We start from the raw sequence: 24,627 nt of genomic DNA on the forward strand, positions 1-24,627 counted from the left end.
AATAATGATTGAAATAAAAAAAGAGTGCAAAATATTGAAAAAATCAAAAAATTCAAAAAAATGAAAATTTACTAAGGGTCATTTTTTCACCAACTTTTGCCTATAACTCGGTCGGTATCCAACGGATCGCCAATCTTTAACCTGTGGTCGATAGATGGCATCAATGGCTACATTTTCTTCTTGGACGGCCATGCCCTCAGATGTCTGTGCCAGAAGTTATTCGAGGAACCAAGTTCCTTACCCTGTTTGAGAAAATGTAAAATTTTTCTCATTTTTGCACCAACTTTTGCCTATAACTCGGTCGGTATCCAACGGATCGCCAATCTTTAACCTGTGGTCGATAGATGGCATCAATGGCTACATTTTCTTCTTGGACGGCCATGCCCTCAGATGTCTGTGCCAGAAGTTATTCAGGGAACCAAGTTCCTTACCCTGTTTTTGAACAATTTAGCAAAATTGAAAAATGTGATATATTTTAATGGGAATTTGTTGCAATATGTTTCTTTTCACTCAAATAATGCTTTAAACTAAAAAAAGAATAAAAAATCGAAAAAAAAATTTCAAAAAAATTTCAACTCGAAAATTTCATAAGGCTTACCCCTTACGGTTTTTTTGAGAAATTTTGCAAAAAAATAAAATTGTTTTATTTTAATCCCAATTGGTTGCAATGAGTTTCTTTTCACTCAAATAATGATTGAAATAAAAAAAGAGTGAAAAATAATGAAAAAATCAAAAAATTAAAAAAAATGAAAACTTACTAAGGGTCATTTTTGCACCAACTTTTGCCTATAACTCGGTCGGTATCCAACGGATCGCCAATCTTTAACCTGTGGTCGATAGATGGCATCAATGGCTACATTTTCTTCTTGCACGACCATGCCCTCAGATGTCTGTGCCAGAAGTTATTCGAGGAACCAAGTTCCTTACCCTGTTTGAGAAAATGTAAAATTTTTCTCATTTTTGCACCAACTTTTGCCTATAACTCGGTCGGTATCCAACGGATCGCCAATCTTTAACCTGTGGTCGATAGATGGCATCAATGGCTACATTTTCTTCTTGGACGGCCATGCCCTCAGATGTCTGTGCCAGAAGTTATTCAGGGAACCAAGTTCCTTACCCTGTTTTTGAACAATTTAGCAAAATTGAAAAATGTGATATATTTTAATGGGAATTTGTTGCAATATGTTTCGTTTCACTCAAATAATGCTTTAAACTAAAAAAAGAATAAAAAATCGAAAAAAAAATTTCGAAAAAATTTCTACTCGAAAATTTCATAAGGCTTACCCCTTACGTTTTTTTTGAGAAATTTTGCAAAAAAAATGAAATTGTTTTATTTTAATCCCAATTGGTTGCAATGAGTTTCTTTTCACTCAAATAATGATTGAAATAAAAAAAAGAGTGCAAAATATTGAAAAAATCAAAAAATTTAAAAAAAATGAAAATTTACTAAGGGTCATTTTTGCACCAACTTTTGCCTATAACTCGGTCGGTATCCAACGGATCGCCAATCTTTAACCTGTGGTCGATAGATGGCATCAATGGCTGCATTTTCTTCTTGGACGACCATGCCCTCAGATGTCTGTGCCAGAAGTTATTCGAGGAACCAAGTTCCTTACCCTGTTTGAGAAAATGTAAAATTTTTCTCATTTTTGCACCAACTTTTGCCTATAACTCGGTCGGTATCCAACGGATCGCCAATCTTTAACCTGTGGTCGATAGATGGCATCAATGGCTACATTTTCTTCTTGGACGGCCATGCCCTCAGATGTCTGTGCCAGAAGTTATTCAGGGAACCAAGTTCCTTACCCTGTTTTTGAACAATTTAGCAAAATTGAAAAATGTGATATATTTTAATGGGAATTTGTTGCAATATGTTTCGTTTCACTCAAATAATGCTTTAAACTAAAAAAAGAATAAAAAATCCAAAAAAAAAATTTCAAAAAAATTTCTACTCGAAAATTTCATAAGGCTTACCCCTTACGTTTTTTTTGAGAAATTTTGCAAAAAAAATGAAATTGTTTTATTTTAATCCCAATTGGTTGCAATGAGTTTCTTTTCACTCAAATAATGATTGAAATAAAAAAAGAGTGCAAAATATTGAAAAAATCAAAAAATTCAAAAAAATGAAAATTTACTAAGGGTCATTTTTTCACCAACTTTTGCCTATAACTCGGTCGGTATCCAACGGATCGCCAATCTTTAACCTGTGGTCGATAGATGGCATCAATGGCTACATTTTCTTCTTGGACGGCCATGCCCTCAGATGTCTGTGCCAGAAGTTATTCGAGGAACCAAGTTCCTTACCCTGTTTGAGAAAATGTAAAATTTTTCTCATTTTTGCACCACCTTTTGCCTATAACTCGGTCGGTATCCAACGGATCGCCAATCTTTAACCTGTGGTCGATAGATGGCATCAATGGCTACATTTTCTTCTTGGACGGCCATGCCCTCAGATGTCTGTGCCAGAAGTTATTCAGGGAACCAAGTTCCTTACCCTGTTTTTGAACAATTTAGCAAAATTGAAAAATGTGATATATTTTAATGGGAATTTGTTGCAATATGTTTCGTTTCACTCAAATAATGCTTTAAACTAAAAAAAGAATAAAAAATCGAAAAAAAAATTTCAAAAAAATTTCAACTCGAAAATTTCATAAGGCTTACCCCTTACGGTTTTTTGAGAAATTTTGCAAAAAAAATGAAATTGTTTTATTTTAATCCCAATTGGTTGCAATGAGTTTCTTTTCACTCAAATAATGATTGAAATAAAAAAAAGAGTGCAAAATATTGAAAAAATCAAACAATTTAAAAAAAATGAAAATTTACTAAGGGTCATTTTTGCACCAACTTTTGCCTATAACTCGGTCGGTATCCAACGGATCGCCAATCTTTAACCTGTGGTCGATAGATGGCATCAATGGCTACATTTTCTTCTTGGACGGCCATGCCCTCAGATGGCTGTGCCAGAAGTTATTCAGGGAACCAAGTTCCTTACCCTGTTTTTGAACAATTTAGCAAAATTGAAAAATGTGATATATTTTAATGGGAATTTGTTGCAATATGTTTCGTTTCACTCAAATAATGCTTTAAACTAAAAAAAGAATAAAAAATCGAAAAAAAAAATTCAAAAAAATTTCTACTCGAAAATTTCATAAGGCTTACCCCTTACGGTTTTTTTGAGAAATTTTGCAAAAAAATGAAATTGTTTTATTTTAATCCCAATTGGTTGCAATGAGTTTCTTTTCACTCAAATAATGATTGAAATAAAAAAAGAGTGCAAAATATTGAAAAAATCAAAAAATTAAAAAAAATGAAAATTTACTAAGGGTCATTTTTTCACCAACTTTTGCCTATAACTCGGTCGGTATCCAACGGATCGCCAATCTTTAACCTGTGGTCGATAGATGGCATCAATGGCTACATTTTCTTCTTGGACGGCCATGCCCTCAGATGTCTGTGCCAGAAGTTATTCGAGGAACCAAGTTCCTTACCCTGTTTGAGAAAATGTAAAATTTTTCTCATTTTTGCACCAACTTTTGCCTATAACTCGGTCGGTATCCAACGGATCGCCAATCTTTAACCTGTGTTCGATAGATGGCATCAATGGCTACATTTTCTTCTTGGACGGCCATGCCCTCAGATGTCTGTGCCAGAAGTTATTCAGGGAACCAAGTTCCTTACCCTGTTTTTGAACAATTTAGCAAAATTGAAAAATGTGATATATTTTAATGGGAATTTGTTGCAATATGTTTCGTTTCACTCAAATAATGCTTTAAACTAAAAAAAGAATAAAAAATCGAAAAAAAAATTTCAAAAAAATTTCAACTCGAAAATTTCATAAGGCTTACCCCTTACGGTTTTTTTGAGAAATTTTGCAAAAAAATAAAATTGTTTTATTTTAATCCCAATTGGTTGCAATGAGTTTCTTTTCACTCAAATAATGATTGAAATAAAAAAAGAGTGAAAAATAATGAAAAAATCAAAAAATTAAAAAAAATGAAAATTTACTAAGGGTCATTTTTGCACCAAATTTTGCCTATAACTCGGTCGGTATCCAACGGATCGCCAATCTTTAACCTGTGGTCGATAGATGGCATCAATGGCTACATTTTCTTTTTGCACGACCATGCCCTCAGATGTCTGTGCCAGAAGTTATTCGAGGAACCAAGTTCCTTACCCTGTTTGAGAAAATGTAAAATTTTTCTCATTTTTGCACCAACTTTTGCCTATAACTCGGTCGGTATCCAACGGATCGCCAATCTTTAACCTGTGGTTGATAGATGGCATCAATGGCTACATTTTCTTCTTGGACGGCCATGCCCTCAGATGTCTGTGCCAGAAGTTATTCAGGGAACCAAGTTCCTTACCCTGTTTTTGAACAATTTAGCAAAATTGAAAAATGTGATATATTTTAATGGGAATTTGTTGCAATATGTTTCGTTTCACTCAAATAATGCTTTAAACTAAAAAAAGAATAAAAAATCGAAAAAAAAATTTCGAAAAAATTTCTACTCGAAAATTTCATAAGGCTTACCCCTTACGTTTTTTTTTGAGAAATTTTGCAAAAAAAATGAAATTGTTTTATTTTAATCCCAATTGGTTGCAATGAGTTTCTTTTCACTCAAATAATGATTGAAATAAAAAAAAGAGTGCAAAATATTGAAAAAATCAAAAAATTTAAAAAAAATGAAAATTTACTAAGGGTCATTTTTGCACCAACTTTTGCCTATAACTCGGTCGGTATCCAACGGATCGCCAATCTTTAACCTGTGGTCGATAGATGGCATCAATGGCTGCATTTTCTTCTTGGACGACCATGCCCTCAGATGTCTGTGCCAGAAGTTATTCGAGGAACCAAGTTCCTTACCCTGTTTGAGAAAATGTAAAATTTTTCTCATTTTTGCACCAACTTTTGCCTATAACTCGGTCGGTATCCAACGGATCGCCAATCTTTAACCTGTGGTCAATAGATGGCATCAATGGCTACATTTTCTTCTTGGACGGCCATGCCCTCAGATGTCTGTGCCAGAAGTTATTCAGGGAACCAAGTTCCTTACCCTGTTTTTGAACAATTTAGCAAAATTGAAAAATGTGATATATTTTAATGGGAATTTGTTGCAATATGTTTCGTTTCACTCAAATAATGCTTTAAACTAAAAAAAGAATAAAAAATCGAAAAAAAAATTTCAAAAAAATTTCTACTCGAAAATTTCATAAGGCTTACACCTTACGTTTTTTTTGAGAAATTTTGCAAAAAAATGAAATTGTTTTATTTTAATCCCAATTGGTTGCAATGAGTTTCTTTTCACTCAAATAATGATTGAAATAAAAAAAGAGTGCAAAATATTGAAAAAATCAAAAAATTCAAAAAAATGAAAATTTACTAAGGGTCATTTTTTCACCAACTTTTGCCTATAACTCGGTCGGTATCCAACGGATCGCCAATCTTTAACCTGTGGTCGATAGATGGCATCAATGGCTACATTTTCTTCTTGGACGGCCATGCCCTCAGATGTCTGTGCCAGAAGTTATTCGAGGAACCAAGTTCCTTACCCTGTTTGAGAAAATGTAAAATTTTTCTCATTTTTGCACCAACTTTTGCCTATAACTCGGTCGGTATCCAACGGATCGCCAATCTTTAACCTGTGGTCGATAGATGGCATCAATGGCTACATTTTCTTCTTGGACGGCCATGCCCTCAGATGTCTGTGCCAGAAGTTATTCAGGGAACCAAGTTCCTTACCCTGTTTTTGAACAATTTAGCAAAATTGAAAAATGTGATATATTTTAATGGGAATTTGTTGCAATATGTTTCGTTTCACTCAAATAATGCTTTAAACTAAAAAAAGAATAAAAAATCGAAAAAAAAATTTCAAAAAAATTTCAACTCGAAAATTTCATAAGGCTTACCCCTTACGGTTTTTTTGAGAAATTTTGCAAAAAAATAAAATTGTTTTATTTTAATCCCAATTGGTTGCAATGAGTTTCTTTTCACTCAAATAATGATTGAAATAAAAAAAGAGTGAAAAATAATGAAAAAATCAAAAAATTCAAAAAAATGAAAATTTACTAAGGGTCATTTTTGCACCAAATTTTGCCTATAACTCGGTCGGTATCCAACGGATCGCCAATCTTTAACCTGTGGTCGATAGATGGCATCAATGGCTACATTTTCTTTTTGCACGACCATGCCCTCAGATGTCTGTGCCAGAAGTTATTCGAGGAACCAAGTTCCTTACCCTGTTTGAGAAAATGTAAAATTTTTCTCATTTTTGCACCAACTTTTGCCTATAACTCGGTCGGTATCCAACGGATCGCCAATCTTTAACCTGTGGTCGATAGATGGCATCAATGGCTACATTTTCTTCTTGGACGGCCATGCCCTCAGATGTCTGTGCCAGAAGTTATTCAGGGAACCAAGTTCCTTACCCTGTTTTTGAACAATTTAGCAAAATTGAAAAATGTGATATATTTTAATGGGAATTTGTTGCAATATGTTTCGTTTCACTCAAATAATGCTTTAAACTAAAAAAAGAATAAAAAATCGAAAAAAAAATTTCAAAAAAATTTCTACTCGAAAATTTCATAAGGCTTACCCCTTACGTTTTTTTTGAGAAATTTTGCAAAAAAAATGAAATTGTTTTATTTTAATCCCAATTGGTTGCAATGAGTTTCTTTTCACTCAAATAATGATTGAAATAAAAAAAGAGTGCAAAATATTGAAAAAATCAAAAAATTCAAAAAAAAATGAAAATTTACTAAGGGTCATTTTTTCACCAACTTTTGCCTATAACTCGGTCGGTATCCAACGGATCGCCAATCTTTAACCTGTGGTCGATAGATGGCATCAATGGCTACATTTTCTTCTTGGACGGCCATGCCCTCAGATGTCTGTGCCAGAAGTTATTCGAGGAACCAAGTTCCTTACCCTGTTTGAGAAAATGTAAAATTTTTCTCATTTTTGCACCAACTTTTGCCTATAACTCGGTCGGTATCCAACGGATCGCCAATCTTTAACCTGTGGTCGATAGATGGCATCAATGGCTACATTTTCTTCTTGGACGGCCATGCCCTCAGATGTCTGTGCCAGAAGTTATTCAGGGAACCAAGTTCCTTACCCTGTTTTTGAACAATTTAGCAAAATTGAAAAATGTGATATATTTTAATGGGAATTTGTTGCAATATGTTTCTTTTCACTCAAATAATGCTTTAAACTAAAAAAAGAATAAAAAATCGAAAAAAAAATTTTAAAAAAATTTCAACTCGAAAATTTCATAAGGCTTACCCCTTACGTTTTTTTGAGAAATTTTGCAAAAAAAATAAAATTGTTTTATTTTAATCCCAATTGGTTGCAATGAGTTTCTTTTCACTCAAATAATGATTGAAATAAAAAAAAGAGTGCAAAATATTGAAAAAATCAAACAATTTAAAAAAAATGAAAATTTACTAAGGGTCATTTTTGCACCAACTTTTGCCTATAACTCGGTCGGTATCCAACGGATCGCCAATCTTTAACTTGTGGTCGATAGATGGCATCAATGGCTACATTTTCTTCTTGGACGGCCATGCCCTCAGATGGCTGTGCCAGAAGTTATTCAGGGAACCAAGTTCCTTACCCTGTTTTTGAACAATTTAGCAAAATTGAAAAATGTGATATATTTTAATGGGAATTTGTTGCAATATGTTTCGTTTCACTCAAATAATGCTTTAAACTAAAAAAAGAATAAAAAATCGAAAAAAAAATTTCGAAAAAATTTCTACTCGAAAATTTCATAAGGCTTACCCCTTACGTTTTTTTTGAGAAATTTTGCAAAAAAAATGAAATTGTTTTATTTTAATCCCAATTGGTTGCAATGAGTTTCTTTTCACTCAAATAATGATTGAAATAAAAAAAAGAGTGCAAAATATTGAAAAATCAAACAATTTAAAAAAAATGAAAATTTACTAAGGGTCATTATTGCACCAACTTTTGCCAATAACTCGGTCGGTATCCAACGGATCGCCAATCTTTAACCTGTGGTCGATAGATGGCATCAATGGCTACATTTTCTTCTTGGACGACCATGCCCTCAGATGTCTGTGCCAGAAGTTATTCGAGGAACCAAGTTCCTTACCCTGTTTGAGAAAATGTAAAATTTTTCTCATTTTTGCACCAACTTTTGCCTATAACTCGGTCGGTATCCAACGGATCGCCAATCTTTAACCTGTGGTCGATAGATGGCATCAATGGCTACATTTTCTTCTTGGACGGCCATGCCCTCAGATGTCTGTGCCAGAAGTTATTCAGGGAACCAAGTTCCTTACCCTGTTTTTGAACAATTTAGCAAAATTGAAAAATGTGATATATTTTAATGGGAATTTGTTGCAATATGTTTCTTTTCACTCAAATACTGCTTTAAACTAAAAAAAGAATAAAAAATCGAAAAAAAAATTTCAAAAAAATTTCAACTCGAAAATTTCATAAGGCTTACCCCTTACGGTTTTTTTGAGAAATTTTGCAAAAAAATAAAATTGTTTTATTTTAATCCCAATTGGTTGCAATGAGTTTCTTTTCACTCAAATAATGATTGAAATAAAAAAAGAGTGAAAAATAATGAAAAAATCAAAAAATTAAAAAAAATGAAAATTTACTAAGGGTCATTTTTGCACCAAATTTTGCCTATAACTCGGTCGGTATCCAACGGATCGCCAATCTTTAACCTGTGGTCGATAGATGGCATCAATGGCTGCATTTTCTTCTTGGACGACCATGCCCTCAGATGTCTGTGCCAGAAGTTATTCGAGGAACCAAGTTCCTTACCCTGTTTGAGAAAATGTAAAATTTTTCTCATTTTTGCACCAACTTTTGCCTATAACTCGGTCGGTATCCAACGGATCGCCAATCTTTAACCTGTGGTCGATAGATGGCATCAATGGCTACATTTTCTTCTTGGACGGCCATGCCCTCAGATGTCTGTGCCAGAAGTTATTCAGGGAACCAAGTTCCTTACCCTGTTTTTGAACAATTTAGCAAAATTGAAAAATGTGATATATTTTAATGGGAATTTGTTGCAATATGTTTCTTTTCACTCAAATAATGCTTTAAACTAAAAAAAGAATAAAAAATCGAAAAAAAAATTTCAAAAAAATTTCAACTCGAAAATTTCATAAGGCTTACCCCTTACGGTTTTTTGAGAAATTTTGCAAAAAAAATAAAATTGTTTTATTTTAATCCCAATTGGTTGCAATGAGTTTCTTTTCACTCAAATAATGATTGAAATAAAAAAAGAGTGCAAAATATTGAAAAAATCAAAAAATTTAAAAAAAATGAAAATTTACTAAGGGTCATTTTTGCACCAACTTTTGCCTATAACTCGGTCGGTATCCAACGGATCGCCAATCTTTAACCTGTGGTCGATAGATGGCATCAATGGCTACATTTTCTTCTTGGACGGCTATGCCCTCAGATGTCTGTGCCAGAAGTTATTCGAGGAACCAAGTTCCTTACCCTGTTTGAGAAAATGTAAAATTTTTCTCATTTTTGCACCAACTTTTGCCTATAACTCGGTCGGTATCCAACGGATCGCCAATCTTTAAACTGTGGTCGATAGATGGCATCAATGGCTACATTTTCTTTTTGGACGGCCGTGCCCTCAGATGTCTGTGCCAGAAGTTATTCAGGGAACCAAGTTCCTTACCCTGTTTTTGAACAATTTAGCAAAATTGAAAAATGTGATATATTTTAATGGGAATTTGTTGCAATATGTTTCTTTTCACTCAAATAATGCTTTAAACTAAAAAAAGAATAAAAAATCGAAAAAAAAATTTCAAAAAAATTTCTACTCGAAAATTTCATAAGGCTTACCCCTTACGTTTTTTTTGAGAAATTTTGCAAAAAAAATGAAATTGTTTTATTTTAATCCCAATTGGTTGCAATGAGTTTCTTTTCACTCAAATAATGATTGAAATAAAAAAAAGAGTGCAAAATATTGAAAAATCAAACAATTTAAAAAAAATGAAAATTTACTAAGGGTCATTTTTGCACCAACTTTTGCCTATAACTCGGTCGGTATCCAACGGATCGCCAATCTTTAACCTGTGGTCGATAGATGGCATCAATGGCTACATTTTCTTCTTGGACGGCCATGCCCTCAGATGTCTGTGCCAGAAGTTATTCAGGGAACCAAGTTCCTTACCCTGTTTTTGAACAATTTAGCAAAATTGAAAAATGTGATATATTTTAATGGGAATTTGTTGCAATATGTTTCGTTTCACTCAAATAATGCTTTAAACTAAAAAAAGAATAAAAAATCGAAAAAAAAATTTCAAAAAAATTTCTACTCGAAAATTTCATAAGGCTTACCCCTTACGTTTTTTTTGAGAAATTTTGCAAAAAAAATGAAATTGTTTTATTTTAATCCCAATTGGTTGCAATGAGTTTCTTTTCACTCAAATAATGATTGAAATAAAAAAAGAGTGAAAAATAATGAAAAAATCAAAAAATTCAAAAAAATGAAAATTTACTAAGGGTCATTATTGCACCAACTTTTGCCAATAACTCGGTCGGTATCCAACGGATCGCCAATCTTTAACCTGTGGTCGATAGATGGCATCAATGGCTACATTTTCTTCTTGCACGACCATGCCCTCAGATGTCTGTGCCAGAAGTTATTCGAGGAACCAAGTTCCTTACCCTGTTTAAGAAAATGTAAAATTTTTCTCATTTTTGCACCAACTTTTGCCTATAACTCGGTCGGTATCCAACGGATCGCCAATCTTTAACCTGTGGTCGATAGATGGCATCAATGGCTACATTTTCTTCTTGGACGGCCATGCCCTCAGATGTCTGTGCCAGAAGTTATTCAGGGAACCAAGTTCCTTACCCTGTTTTTGAACAATTTAGCAAAATTGAAAAATGTGATATATTTTAATGGGAATTTGTTGCAATATGTTTCTTTTCACTCAAATAATGCTTTAAACTAAAAAAAGAATAAAAAATCGAAAAAAAATTTTAAAAAAATTTCAACTCGAAAATTTCATAAGGCTTACCCCTTACGGTTTTTTGAGAAATTTTGCAAAAAAAATAAAATTGTTTTATTTTAATCCCAATTGGTTGCAATGAGTTTCTTTTCACTCAAATAATGATTGAAATAAAAAAAGAGTGAAAAATAATGAAAAAATCAAAAAATTCAAAAAAATGAAAATTTACTAAGGGTCATTTTTGCATCAAATTTTGCCTATAACTCGGTCGGTATCCAACGGATCGCCAATCTTTAACCTGTGGTCGATAGATGGCATCAATGGCTACATTTTCTTTTTGCACGACCATGCCCTCAGATGTCTGTGCCAGAAGTTATTCGAGGAACCAAGTTCCTTACCCTGTTTGAGAAAATGTAAAATTTTTCTCATTTTTGCACCAACTTTTGCCTATAACTCGGTCGGTATCCAACGGATCGCCAATCTTTAACCTGTGGTCGATAGATGGCATCAATGGCTACATTTTCTTCTTGGACGGCCATGCCCTCAGATGTCTGTGCCAGAAGTTATTCAGGGAACCAAGTTCCTTACCCTGTTTTTGAACAATTTAGCAAAATTGAAAAATGTGATATATTTTAATGGGAATTTGTTGCAATATGTTTCGTTTCACTCAAATAATGCTTTAAACTAAAAAAAGAATAAAAAATCAAAAAAAAAATTTCAAAAAAATTTCTACTCGAAAATTTCATAAGGCTTACCCCTTACGTTTTTTTTGAGAAATTTTGCAAAAAAAATGAAATTGTTTTATTTTAATCCCAATTGGTTGCAATGAGTTTCTTTTCACTCAAATAATGATTGAAATAAAAAAAAAGAGTGCAAAGTATTGAAAAAATCAAAAAATTTAAAAAAAATGAAAATTTACTAAGGGTCATTTTTGCACCAACTTTTGCCTATAACTCGGTCGGTATCCAACGGATCGCCAATCTTTAACCTGTGGTCAATAGATGGCATCAATGGCTACATTTTCTTCTTGCACGACCATGCCCTCAGATGTCTGTGCCAGAAGTTATTCGAGGAACCAAGTTCCTTACCCTGTTTGAGAAAATGTAAAATTTTTCTCATTTTTGCACCAACTTTTGCCTATAACTCGGTCGGTATCCAACGGATCGCCAATCTTTAACCTGTGGTCGATAGATGGCATCAATGGCTACATTTTCTTCTTGGACGGCCATGCCCTCAGATGTCTGTGCCAGAAGTTATTCAGGGAACCAAGTTCCTTACCCTGTTTTTGAACAATTTAGCAAAATTGAAAAATGTGATATATTTTAATGGGAATTTGTTGCAATATGTTTCTTTTCACTCAAATAATGCTTTAAACTAAAAAAAGAATAAAAAATCGAAAAAAAAATTTCAAAAAAATTTCTACTCGAAAATTTCATAAGGCTTACCCCTTACGTTTTTTTTGAGAAATTTTGCAAAAAAAATGAAATTGTTTTATTTTAATCCCAATTGGTTGCAATGAGTTTCTTTTCACTCAAATAATGATTGAAATAAAAAAAAGAGTGCAAAATATTGAAAAATCAAACAATTTAAAAAAAATGAAAATTTACTAAGGGTCATTTTTGCACCAACTTTTGCCTATAACTCGGTCGGTATCCAACGGATCGCCAATCTTTAACCTGTGGTCGATAGATGGCATCAATGGCTACATTTTCTTCTTGGACGGCCATGCCCTCAGATGTCTGTGCCAGAAGTTATTCAGGGAACCAAGTTCCTTACCCTGTTTTTGAACAATTTAGCAAAATTGAAAAATGTGATATATTTTAATGGGAATTTGTTGCAATATGTTTCGTTTCACTCAAATAATGCTTTAAACTAAAAAAAGAATAAAAAATCGAAAAAAAAATTTCAAAAAAATTTCTACTCGAAAATTTCATAAGGCTTACCCCTTACGTTTTTTTTGAGAAATTTTGCAAAAAAAAATGAAATTGTTTTATTTTAATCCCAATTGGTTGCAATGAGTTTCTTTTCACTCAAATAATGATTGAAATAAAAAAAGAGTGAAAAATAATGAAAAAATCAAAAAATTCAAAAAAATGAAAATTTACTAAGGGTCATTATTGCACCAACTTTTGCCAATAACTCGGTCGGTATCCAACGGATCGCCAATCTTTAACCTGTGGTCGATAGATGGCATCAATGGCTACATTTTCTTCTTGGACGGCCATGCCCTCAGATGTCTGTGCCAGAAGTTATTCGAGGAACCAAGTTCCTTACCCTGTTTGAGAAAATGTAAAATTTTTCTCATTTTTGCACCAACTTTTGCCTATAACTCGGTCGGTATCCAACGGATCGCCAATCTTTAACCTGTGGTCGATAGATGGCATCAATGGCTACATTTTCTTCTTGGACGGCCATGCCCTCAGATGTCTGTGCCAGAAGTTATTCAGGGAACCAAGTTCCTTACCCTGTTTTTGAACAATTTAGCAAAATTGAAAAATGTGATATATTTTAATGGGAATTTGTTGCAATATGTTTCTTTTCACTCAAATAATGCTTTAAACTAAAAAAAGAATAAAAAATCGAAAAAAAATTTCAAAAAAATTTCTACTCGAAAATTTCATAAGGCTTACCCCTTACGGTTTTTTGAGAAATTTTGCAAAAAAAATAAAATTGTTTTATTTTAATCCCAATTGGTTGCAATGAGTTTCTTTTCACTCAAATAATGATTGAAATAAAAAAAGAGTGCAAAATATTGAAAAAATTAAAAAATTTTAAAAAAATGAAAATTTACTAAGGGTCATTTTTGCACCAACTTTTGCCTATAACTCGGTCGGTATCCAACGGATCGCCAATCTTTAACCTGTGGTCAATAGATGGCATCAATGGCTACATTTTCTTCTTGGACGACCATGCCCTCAGATGTCTGTGCCAGAAGTTATTCGAGGAACCAAGTTCCTTACCCTGTTTGAGAAAATGTAAAATTTTTCTCATTTTTGCACCAACTTTTGCCTATAACTCGGTCGGTATCCAACGGATCGCCAATCTTTAACCTGTGGTCGATAGATGGCATCAATGGCTACATTTTCTTCTTGGACGGCCATGCCCTCAGATGTCTGTGCCAGAAGTTATTCAGGGAACCAAGTTCCTTACCCTGTTTTTGAACAATTTAGCAAAATTGAAAAATGTGATATATTTTAATGGGAATTTGTTGCAATATGTTTCGTTTCACTCAAATAATGCTTTAAACTAAAAAAAGAATAAAAAATCGAAAAAAAAATTTCAAAAAAATTTCTACTCGAAAATTTCATAAGGCTTACCCCTTACGTTTTTTTTGAGAAATTTTGCAAAAAAAATGAAATTGTTTTATTTTAATCCCAATTGGTTGCAATGAGTTTCTTTTCACTCAAATAATGATTGAAATAAAAAAAAGAGTGCAAAATATTGAAAAATCAAACAATTTAAAAAAAAATGAAAATTTACTAAGGGTCATTTTTGCACCAACTTTTGCCTATAACTCGGTCGGTATCCAACGGATCGCCAATCTTTAACCTGTGGTCGATAGATGGCATCAATGGCTACATTTTCTTCTTGGACGGCCATGCCCTCAGATGTCTGTGCCAGAAGTTATTCAGGGAACCAAGTTCCTTACCCTGTTTTTGAACAATTTAGCAAAATTGAAAAATGTGATATATTTTAATGGGAATTTGTTGCAATATGTTTCGTTTCACTCAAATAATGCTTTAAACTAAAAAAAGAATAAAAAATCGAAAAAAAAATTTCAAAAAAATTTCTACTCGAAAATTTCATAAGGCTTACCCCTTACGTTTTTTTGAGAAATTTTGCAAAAAAAATGAAATTGTTTTATTTTAATCCCAATTGGTTGCAATGAGTTTCTTTTCACTCAAATAATGATTGAAATAAAAAAAAGAGTGCAAAATATTGAAAAATCAAACAATTTAAAAAAAATGAAAATTTACTAAGGGTCATTTTTGCACCAACTTTTGCCTATAACTCGGTCGGTATCCAACGGATCGCCAATCTTTAACCTGTGGTCGATAGATGGCATCAATGGCTACATTTTCTTCTTGGACGGCCATGCCCTCAGATGTCTGTGCCAGAAGTTATTCAGGGAACCAAGTTCCTTACCCTGTTTTTGAACAATTTAGCAAAATTGAAAAATGTGATATATTTTAATGGGAATTTGTTGCAATATGTTTCGTTTCACTCAAATAATGCTTTAAACTAAAAAAAGAATAAAAAATCGAAAAAAAAATTTCAAAAAAATTTCTACTCGAAAATTTCATAAGGCTTACCCCTTACGTTTTTTTTGAGAAATTTTGCAAAAAAAAATGAAATTGTTTTATTTTAATCCCAATTGGTTGCAATGAGTTTCTTTTCACTCAAATAATGATTGAAATAAAAAAAGAGTGAAAAATAATGAAAAAATCAAAAAATTCAAAAAAATGAAAATTTACTAAGGGTCATTATTGCACCAACTTTTGCCAATAACTCGGTCGGTATCCAACGGATCGCCAATCTTTAACCTGTGGTCGATAGATGGCATCAATGGCTACATTTTCTTCTTGGACGGCCATGCCCTCAGATGTCTGTGCCAGAAGTTATTCGAGGAACCAAGTTCCTTACCCTGTTTGAGAAAATGTAAAATTTTTCTCATTTTTGCACCAACTTTTGCCTATAACTCGGTCGGTATCCAACGGATCGCCAATCTTTAACCTGTGGTCGATAGATGGCATCAATGGCTACATTTTCTTCTTGGACGGCCATGCCCTCAGATGTCTGTGCCAGAAGTTATTCAGGGAACCAAGTTCCTTACCCTGTTTTTGAACAATTTAGCAAAATTGAAAAATGTGATATATTTTAATGGGAATTTGTTGCAATATGTTTCTTTTCACTCAAATAATGCTTTAAACTAAAAAAAGAATAAAAAATCGAAAAAAAATTTCAAAAAAATTTCTACTCGAAAATTTCATAAGGCTTACCCCTTACGGTTTTTTGAGAAATTTTGCAAAAAAAATAAAATTGTTTTATTTTAATCCCAATTGGTTGCAATGAGTTTCTTTTCACTCAAATAATGATTGAAATAAAAAAAGAGTGCAAAATATTGAAAAAATTAAAAAATTTTAAAAAAATGAAAATTTACTAAGGGTCATTTTTGCACCAACTTTTGCCTATAACTCGGTCGGTATCCAACGGATCGCCAATCTTTAACCTGTGGTCAATAGATGGCATCAATGGCTACATTTTCTTCTTGGACGACCATGCCCTCAGATGTCTGTGCCAGAAGTTATTCGAGGAACCAAGTTCCTTACCCTGTTTGAGAAAATGTAAAATTTTTCTCATTTTTGCACCAACTTTTGCCTATAACTCGGTCGGTATCCAACGGATCGCCAATCTTTAACCTGTGGTCGATAGATGGCATCAATGGCTACATTTTCTTCTTGGACGGCCATGCCCTCAGATGTCTGTGCCAGAAGTTATTCAGGGAACCAAGTTCCTTACCCTGTTTTTGAACAATTTAGCAAAATTGAAAAATGTGATATATTTTAATGGGAATTTGTTGCAATATGTTTCGTTTCACTCAAATAATGCTTTAAACTAAAAAAAGAATAAAAAATCGAAAAAAAAATTTCAAAAAAATTTCTACTCGAAAATTTCATAAGGCTTACCCCTTACGTTTTTTTTGAGAAATTTTGCAAAAAAAATGAAATTGTTTTATTTTAATCCCAATTGGTTGCAATGAGTTTCTTTTCACTCAAATAATGATTGAAATAAAAAAAAGAGTGCAAAATATTGAAAAATCAAACAATTTAAAAAAAAATGAAAATTTACTAAGGGTCATTTTTGCACCAACTTTTGCCTATAACTCGGTCGGTATCCAACGGATCGCCAATCTTTAACCTGTGGTCGATAGATGGCATCAATGGCTACATTTTCTTCTTGGACGGCCATGCCCTCAGATGTCTGTGCCAGAAGTTATTCAGGGAACCAAGTTCCTTACCCTGTTTTTGAACAATTTAGCAAAATTGAAAAATGTGATATATTTTAATGGGAATTTGTTGCAATATGTTTCGTTTCACTCAAATAATGCTTTAAACTAAAAAAAGAATAAAAAATCGAAAAAAAAATTTCAAAAAAATTTCTACTCGAAAATTTCATAAGGCTTACCCCTTACGTTTTTTTGAGAAATTTTGCAAAAAAAATGAAATTGTTTTATTTTAATCCCAATTGGTTGCAATGAGTTTCTTTTCACTCAAATAATGATTGAAATAAAAAAAAGAGTGCAAAATATTGAAAAAATCAAAAAATTTAAAAAAAATGAAAATTTACTAAGGGTCATTTTTGCACCAACTTTTGCCTATAACTCGGTCGGTATCCAACGGATCGCCAATCTTTAACCTGTGGTCGATAGATGGCATCAATGGCTACATTTTCTTTTTGCACGACCATGCCCTCAGATGTCTGTGCCAGAAGTTATTCGAGGAACCAAGTTCCTTACCCTGTTTGAGAAAATGTAAAATTTTTCTCATTTTTGCACCAACTTTTGCCTATAACTCGGTCGGTATCCAACGGATCGCCAATCTTTAACCTGTGGTCGATAGATGGCATCAATGGCTACATTTTCTTCTTGGACGGCCATGCCCTCAGATGTCTGTGCCAGAAGTTATTCAGGGAACCAAGTTCCTTACCCTGTTTTTGAACAATTTAGCAAAATTGAAAAATGTGATATATTTTAATGGGAATTTGTTGCAATATGTTTCGTTTCACTCAAATAATGCTTTAAACTAAAAAAAGAATAAAAAATCGAAAAAAAAATTTCAAAAAAATTTCTACTCGAAAATTTCATAAGGCTTACCCCTTACGTTTTTTTTGAGAAATTTTGCAAAAAAAATAAAATTGTTTTATTTTAATCCCAATTGGTTGCAATGAGTTTCTTTTCACTCAAATAATGATTGAAATAAAAAAAAGAGTGCAAAATATTGAAAAATCAAACAATTTAAAAAAAATGAAAATTTACTAAGGGTCATTATTGCACCAACTTTTGCCTATAACTCGGTCGGTATCCAACGGATCGCCAATCTTTAACCTGTGGTCGATAGATGGCATCAATGGCTACATTTTCTTCTTGCACGACCATGCCCTCAGATGTCTGTGCCAGAAGTTATTCGAGGAACCAAGTTCCTTACCCTGTTTAAGAAAATGTAAAATTTTTCTCATTTTTGCACCAACTTTTGCCTATAACTCGGTCGGTATCCAACGGATCGCCAATCTTTAACCTGTGGTCGATAGATGGCATCAATGGCTACATTTTCTTCTTGGACGGCCATGCCCTCAGATGTCTGTGCCAGAAGTTATTCAGGGAACCAAGTTCCTTACCCTGTTTTTGAACAATTTAGCAAAATTGAAAAATGTGATATATTTTAATGGGAATTTGTTGCAATATGTTTCTTTTCACTCAAATAATGCTTTAAACTAAAAAAAGAATAAAAAATCGAAAAAAAAATTTCAAAAAAATTTCAACTCGAAAATTTCATAAGGCTTACCCCTTACGGTTTTTTGAGAAATTTTGCAAAAAAAATAAAATTGTTTTATTTTAATCCCAATTGGTTGCAATGAGTTTCTTTTCGCTCAAATAATGATTGAAATAAAAAAAGAGTGAAAAATAATGAAAAAATCAAAAAATTCAAAAAAATGAAAATTTACTAAGGGTCATTTTTGCATCAAATTTTGCCTATAACTCGGTCGGTATCCAACGGATCGCCAATCTTTAACCTGTGGTCGATAGATGGCATCAATGGCTACATTTTCTTCTTGGACGGCCATGCCCTCAGATGTCTGTGCCAGAAGTTATTCGAGGAACCAAGTTCCTTACCCTGTTTGAGAAAATGTAAAATTTTTCTCATTTTTGCACCAACTTTTGCCTATAACTCGGTCGGTATCCAACGGATCGCCAATCTTTAACCTGTGGTCGATAGATGGCATCAATGGCTACATTTTCTTTTTGGACGGCCGTGCCCTCAGATGTCTGTGCCAGAAGTTATTCAGGGAACCAAGTTCCTTACCCTGTTTTTGAACAATTTAGCAAAATTGAAAAATGTGATATATTTTAATGGGAATTTGTTGCAATATGTTTCGTTTCACTCAAATAATGCTTTAAACTAAAAAAAGAATAAAAAATCGAAAAAAAAATTTCAAAAAAATTTCTACTCGAAAATTTCATAAGGCTTACCCCTTACGTTTTTTTTGAGAAATTTTGCAAAAAAAATAAAATTGTTTTATTTTAATCCCAATTGGTTGCAATGAGTTTCTTTTCACTCAAATAATGATTGAAATAAAAAAAAGAGTGCAAAATATTGAAAAATCAAACAATTAAAAAAAATGAAAATTTACTAAGGGTCATTATTGCAAAAACTTTTGCCAATAACTCGGTCGGTATCCAACGGATCGCCAATCTTTAACCTGTGGTCGATAGATGGCATCAATGGCTACATTTTCTTCTTGCACGACCATGCCCTCAGATGTCTGTGCCAGAAGTTATTCGAGGAACCAAGTTCCTTACCCTGTTTAAGAAAATGTAAAATTTTTCTCATTTTTGCACCAACTTTTGCCTATAACTCGGTCGGTATCCAACGGATCGCCAATCTTTAACCTGTGGTCGATAGATGGCATCAATGGCTACATTTTCTTCTTGGACGGCCATGCCCTCAGATGTCTGTGCCAGAAGTTATTCAGGGAACCAAGTTCCTTACCCTGTTTTTGAACAATTTAGCAAAATTGAAAAATGTGATATATTTTAATGGGAATTTGTTGCAATATGTTTCTTTTCACTCAAATAATGCTTTAAACTAAAAAAAGAATAAAAAATCGAAAAAAAAATTTCGAAAAAATTTCTACTCGAAAATTTCATAAGGCTTACCCCTTACGTTTTTTTTGAGAAATTTTGCAAAAAAAATGAAATTGTTTTATTTTAATCCCAATTGGTTGCAATGAGTTTCTTTTCACTCAAATAATGATTGAAATAAAAAAAAGAGTGCAAAATATTGAAAAAATCAAAAATTTTAAAAAAAATGAAAATTTACTAAGGGTAATTTTTGCACCAACTTTTGCCTATAACTCGGTCGGTATCCAACGGATCGCCAATCTTTAACCTGTGGTCGATAGATGGCATCAATGGCTACATTTTCTTCTTGGACGGCTATGCCCTCAGATGTCTGTGCCAGAAGTTATTCGAGGAACCAAGTTCCTTACCCTGTTTGAGAAAATGTAAAATTTTCTCATTTTTGCACCAACTTTTGCCTATAACTCGGTCGGTATCCAACGGATCGCCAATCTTTAACCTGTGGTCGATAGATGGCATCAATGGCTACATTTTCTTCTTGGACGGCCGTGCCCTCAGATGTCTGTGCCAGAAGTTATTCAGGGAACCAAGTTCCTTACCCTGTTTTTGAACAATTTAGCAAAATTGAAAAATGTGATATATTTTAATGGGAATTTGTTGCAATATGTTTCGTTTCACTCAAATAATGCTTTAAACTAAAAAAAGAATAAAAAATCGAAAAAAAAATTTCAAAAAAATTTCTACTCGAAAATTTCATAAGGCTTACCCCTTACGTTTTTTTTGAGAAATTTTGCAAAAAAAATGAAATTGTTTTATTTTAATCCCAATTGGTTGCAATGAGTTTCTTTTCACTCAAATAATGATTGAAATAAAAAAAAGAGTGCAAAATATTGAAAAATCAAACAATTAAAAAAAATGAAAATTTACTAAGGGTCATTATTGCACCAACTTTTGCCAATAACTCGGTCGGTATCCAACGGATCGCCAATCTTTAACCTGTGGTCGATAGATGGCATCAATGGCTACATTTTCTTCTTGCACGACCATGCCCTCAGATGTCTGTGCCAGAAGTTATTCGAGGAACCAAGTTCCTTACCCTGTTTAAGAAAATGTAAAATTTTTCTCATTTTTGCACCAACTTTTGCCTATAACTCGGTCGGTATCCAACGGATCGCCAATCTTTAACCTGTGGTCGATAGATGGCATCAATGGCTACATTTTCTTCTTGGACGGCCATGCCCTCAGATGTCTGTGCCAGAAGTTATTCAGGGAACCAAGTTCCTTACCCTGTTTTTGAACAATTTAGCAAAATTGAAAAATGTGATATATTTTAATGGGAATTTGTTGCAATATGTTTCTTTTCACTCAAATAATGCTTTAAACTAAAAAAAGAATAAAAAATCGAAAAAAAAATTTCAAAAAAATTTCTACTCGAAAATTTCATAAGGCTTACCCCTTACGTTTTTTTTGAGAAATTTTGCAAAAAAAATGAAATTGTTTTATTTTAATCCCAATTGGTTGCAATGAGTTTCTTTTCACTCAAATAATGATTGAAATAAAAAAAAGAGTGCAAAATATTGAAAAAATCAAAAAATTTAAAAAAAATGAAAATTTACTAAGGGTCATTTTTGCACCAACTTTTGCCTATAACTCGGTCGGTATCCAACGGATCGCCAATCTTTAACCTGTGGTCGATAGATGGCATCAATGGCTACATTTTCTTCTTGGACGACCATGCCCTCAGATGTCTGTGCCAGAAGTTATTCGAGGAACCAAGTTCCTTACCCTGTTTGAGAAATTGTAAATTTTTTCTCATTTTTGCACCAACTTTTGCCTATAACTCGGTCGGTATCCAACGGATCGCCAATCTTTAACCTGTGGTCGATAGATGGCATCAATGGCTACATTTTCTTCTTGGACGGCCATGCCCTCAGATGTCTGTGCCAGAAGTTATTCAGGGAACCAAGTTCCTTACCCTGTTTTTGAACAATTTAGCAAAATTGAAAAATGTGATATATTTTAATGGGAATTTGTTGCAATATGTTTCGTTTCACTCAAATAATGCTTTAAACTAAAAAAAGAATAAAAAATCGAAAAAAAAATTTCAAAAAAATTTCTACTCGAAAATTTCATAAGGCTTACCCCTTACGTTTTTTTTGAGAAATTTTGCAAAAAAAATGAAATTGTTTTATTTTAATCCCAATTGGTTGCAATGAGTTTCTTTTCACTCAAATAATGATTGAAATAAAAAAAAGAGTGCAAAATATTGAAAAATCAAACAATTTAAAAAAAATGAAAATTTACTAAGGGTCATTTTTGCACCAACTTTTGCCTATAACTCGGTCGGTATCCAACGGATCGCCAATCTTTAACCTGTGGTCGATAGATGGCATCAATGGCTACATTTTCTTCTTGGACGGCCATGCCCTCAGATGTCTGTGCCAGAAGTTATTCAGGGAACCAAGTTCCTTACCCTGTTTTTGAACAATTTAGCAAAATTGAAAAATGTGATATATTTTAATGGGAATTTGTTGCAATATGTTTCGTTTCACTCAAATAATGCTTTAAACTAAAAAAAGAATAAAAAATCGAAAAAAAAATTTCAAAAAAATTTCTACTCGAAAATTTCATAAGGCTTACCCCTTACGTTTTTTTTGAGAAATTTTGCAAAAAAAATGAAATTGTTTTATTTTAATCCCAATTGGTTGCAATGAGTTTCTTTTCACTCAAATAATGATTGAAATAAAAAAAAGAGTGCAAAATATTGAAAAATCAAACAATTAAAAAAAATGAAAATTTACTAAGGGTCATTATTGCACCAACTTTTGCCAATAACTCGGTCGGTATCCAACGGATCGCCAATCTTTAACCTGTGGTCGATAGATGGCATCAATGGCTACATTTTCTTCTTGGACGGCCATGCCCTCAGATGTCTGTGCCAGAAGTTATTCAGGGAACCAAGTTCCTTACCCTGTTTTTGAACAATTTAGCAAAATTGAAAAATGTGATATATTTTAATGGGAATTTGTTGCAATATGTTTCTTTTCACTCAAATAATGCTTTAAACTAAAAAAAGAATAAAAAATCGAAAAAAAAATTTCAAAAAAATTTCTACTCGAAAATTTCATAAGGCTTACCCCTTACGTTTTTTTTGAGAAATTTTGCAAAAAAAATGAAATTGTTTTATTTTAATCCCAATTGGTTGCAATGAGTTTCTTTTCACTCAAATAATGATTGAAATAAAAAAAAGAGTGCAAAATATTGAAAAAATCAAAAAATTTAAAAAAAATGAAAATTTACTAAGGGTCATTTTTGCACCAACTTTTGCCTATAACTCGGTCGGTATCCAACGGATCGCCAATCTTTAACCTGTGGTCGATAGATGGCATCAATGGCTACATTTTCTTCTTGGACGGCCATGCCCTCAGATGTCTGTGCCAGAAGTTATTCGAGGAACCAAGTTCCTTACCCTGTTTGAGAAAATGTAAAATTTTTCTCATTTTTGCACCAACTTTTGCCTATAACTCGGTCGGTATCCAACGGATCGCCAATCTTTAACCTGTGGTCGATAGATGGCATCAATGGCTACATTTTCTTCTTGGACGGCCATGCCCTCAGATGTCTGTGCCAGAAGTTATTCAGGGAACCAAGTTCCTTACCCTGTTTTTGAACAATTTAGCAAAATTGAAAAATGTGATATATTTTAATGGGAATTTGTTGCAATATGTTTCGTTTCACTCAAATAATGCTTTAAACTAAAAAAAGAATAAAAAATCGAAAAAAAAATTTCAAAAAAATTTCTACTCGAAAATTTCATAAGGCTTACCCCTTACGTTTTTTTTGAGAAATTTTGCAAAAAAAATGAAATTGTTTTATTTTAATCCCAATTGGTTGCAATGAGTTTCTTTTCACTCAAATAATGATTGAAATAAAAAAAAGAGTGCAAAATATTGAAAAAATCAAAAATTTTAAAAAAAATGAAAATTTACTAAGGGTCATTTTTGCACCAACTTTTGCCTATAACTCGGTCGGTATCCAACGGATCGCCAATCTTTAACCTGTGGTCGATAGATGGCATCAATGGCTACATTTTCTTCTTGGACGGCCATGCCCTCAGATGTCTGTGCCAGAAGTTATTCAGGGAACCAAGTTCCTTACCCTGTTTTTGAACAATTTAGCAAAATTGAAAAATGTGATATATTTTAATGGGAATTTGTTGCAATATGTTTCGTTTCACTCAAATAATGCTTTAAACTAAAAAAAGAATAAAAAATCGAAAAAAAAATTTCAAAAAAATTTCTACTCGAAAATTTCATAAGGCTTACCCCTTACGTTTTTTTTGAGAAATTTTGCAAAAAAAATGAAATTGTTTTATTTTAATCCCAATTGGTTGCAATGAGTTTCTTTTCACTCAAATAATGATTGAAATAAAAAAAAGAGTGCAAAATATTGAAAAAATCAAAAAAATTAAAAAAAGGAAAATTTACTAAGGGTCATTATTGCACCAACTTTTGCCAATAACTCGGTCGGTATCCAACGGATCGCCAATCTTTAACCTGTGGTCGATAGATGGCATCAATGGCTACATTTTCTTCTTGGACGACCATGCCCTCAGATGTCTGTGCCAGAAGTTATTCGAGGAACCAAGTTCCTTACCCTGTTTGAGAAAATGTAAAATTTTTCTCATTTTTGCACCAACTTTTGCCTATAACTCGGTCGGTATCCAACGGATCGCCAATCTTTAACCTGTGGTCGATAGATGGCATCAATGGCTACATTTTCTTCTTGGACGGCCATGCCCTCAGATGTCTGTG

At 32.9% G+C, this 24,627-nt stretch overlaps 1 long non-coding RNA gene across 2 annotated transcripts; it reads right to left on the reverse strand.

Annotated features, from left to right (window-relative positions):
• Nucleotides 1–5,678: 5,678 nt before the first annotated feature.
• LOC125764012 (uncharacterized) lies at nt 5,679–24,627 on the reverse strand. 2 transcript variants are annotated; one of them, XR_007418425.1, is made up of 3 exons: nt 24,370–24,627; nt 8,012–8,697; nt 5,679–6,136 (listed from the first exon to the last, which is right to left on the reverse strand). It is a non-coding gene; the product is annotated as an uncharacterized LOC125764012 (long non-coding RNA). The 2 variants fall into 2 exon arrangements; XR_007418424.1 differs by lacking the exon at nt 24,370–24,627 and adding an exon at nt 21,499–21,734 and having other exon boundaries at nt 5,680–6,136.

This window comes from Anopheles funestus, chromosome 2RL (assembly GCF_943734845.2).
Source record: "Anopheles funestus chromosome 2RL, idAnoFuneDA-416_04, whole genome shotgun sequence".
Taxonomy (NCBI): Eukaryota; Metazoa; Arthropoda; class Insecta; order Diptera; family Culicidae; genus Anopheles; species Anopheles funestus.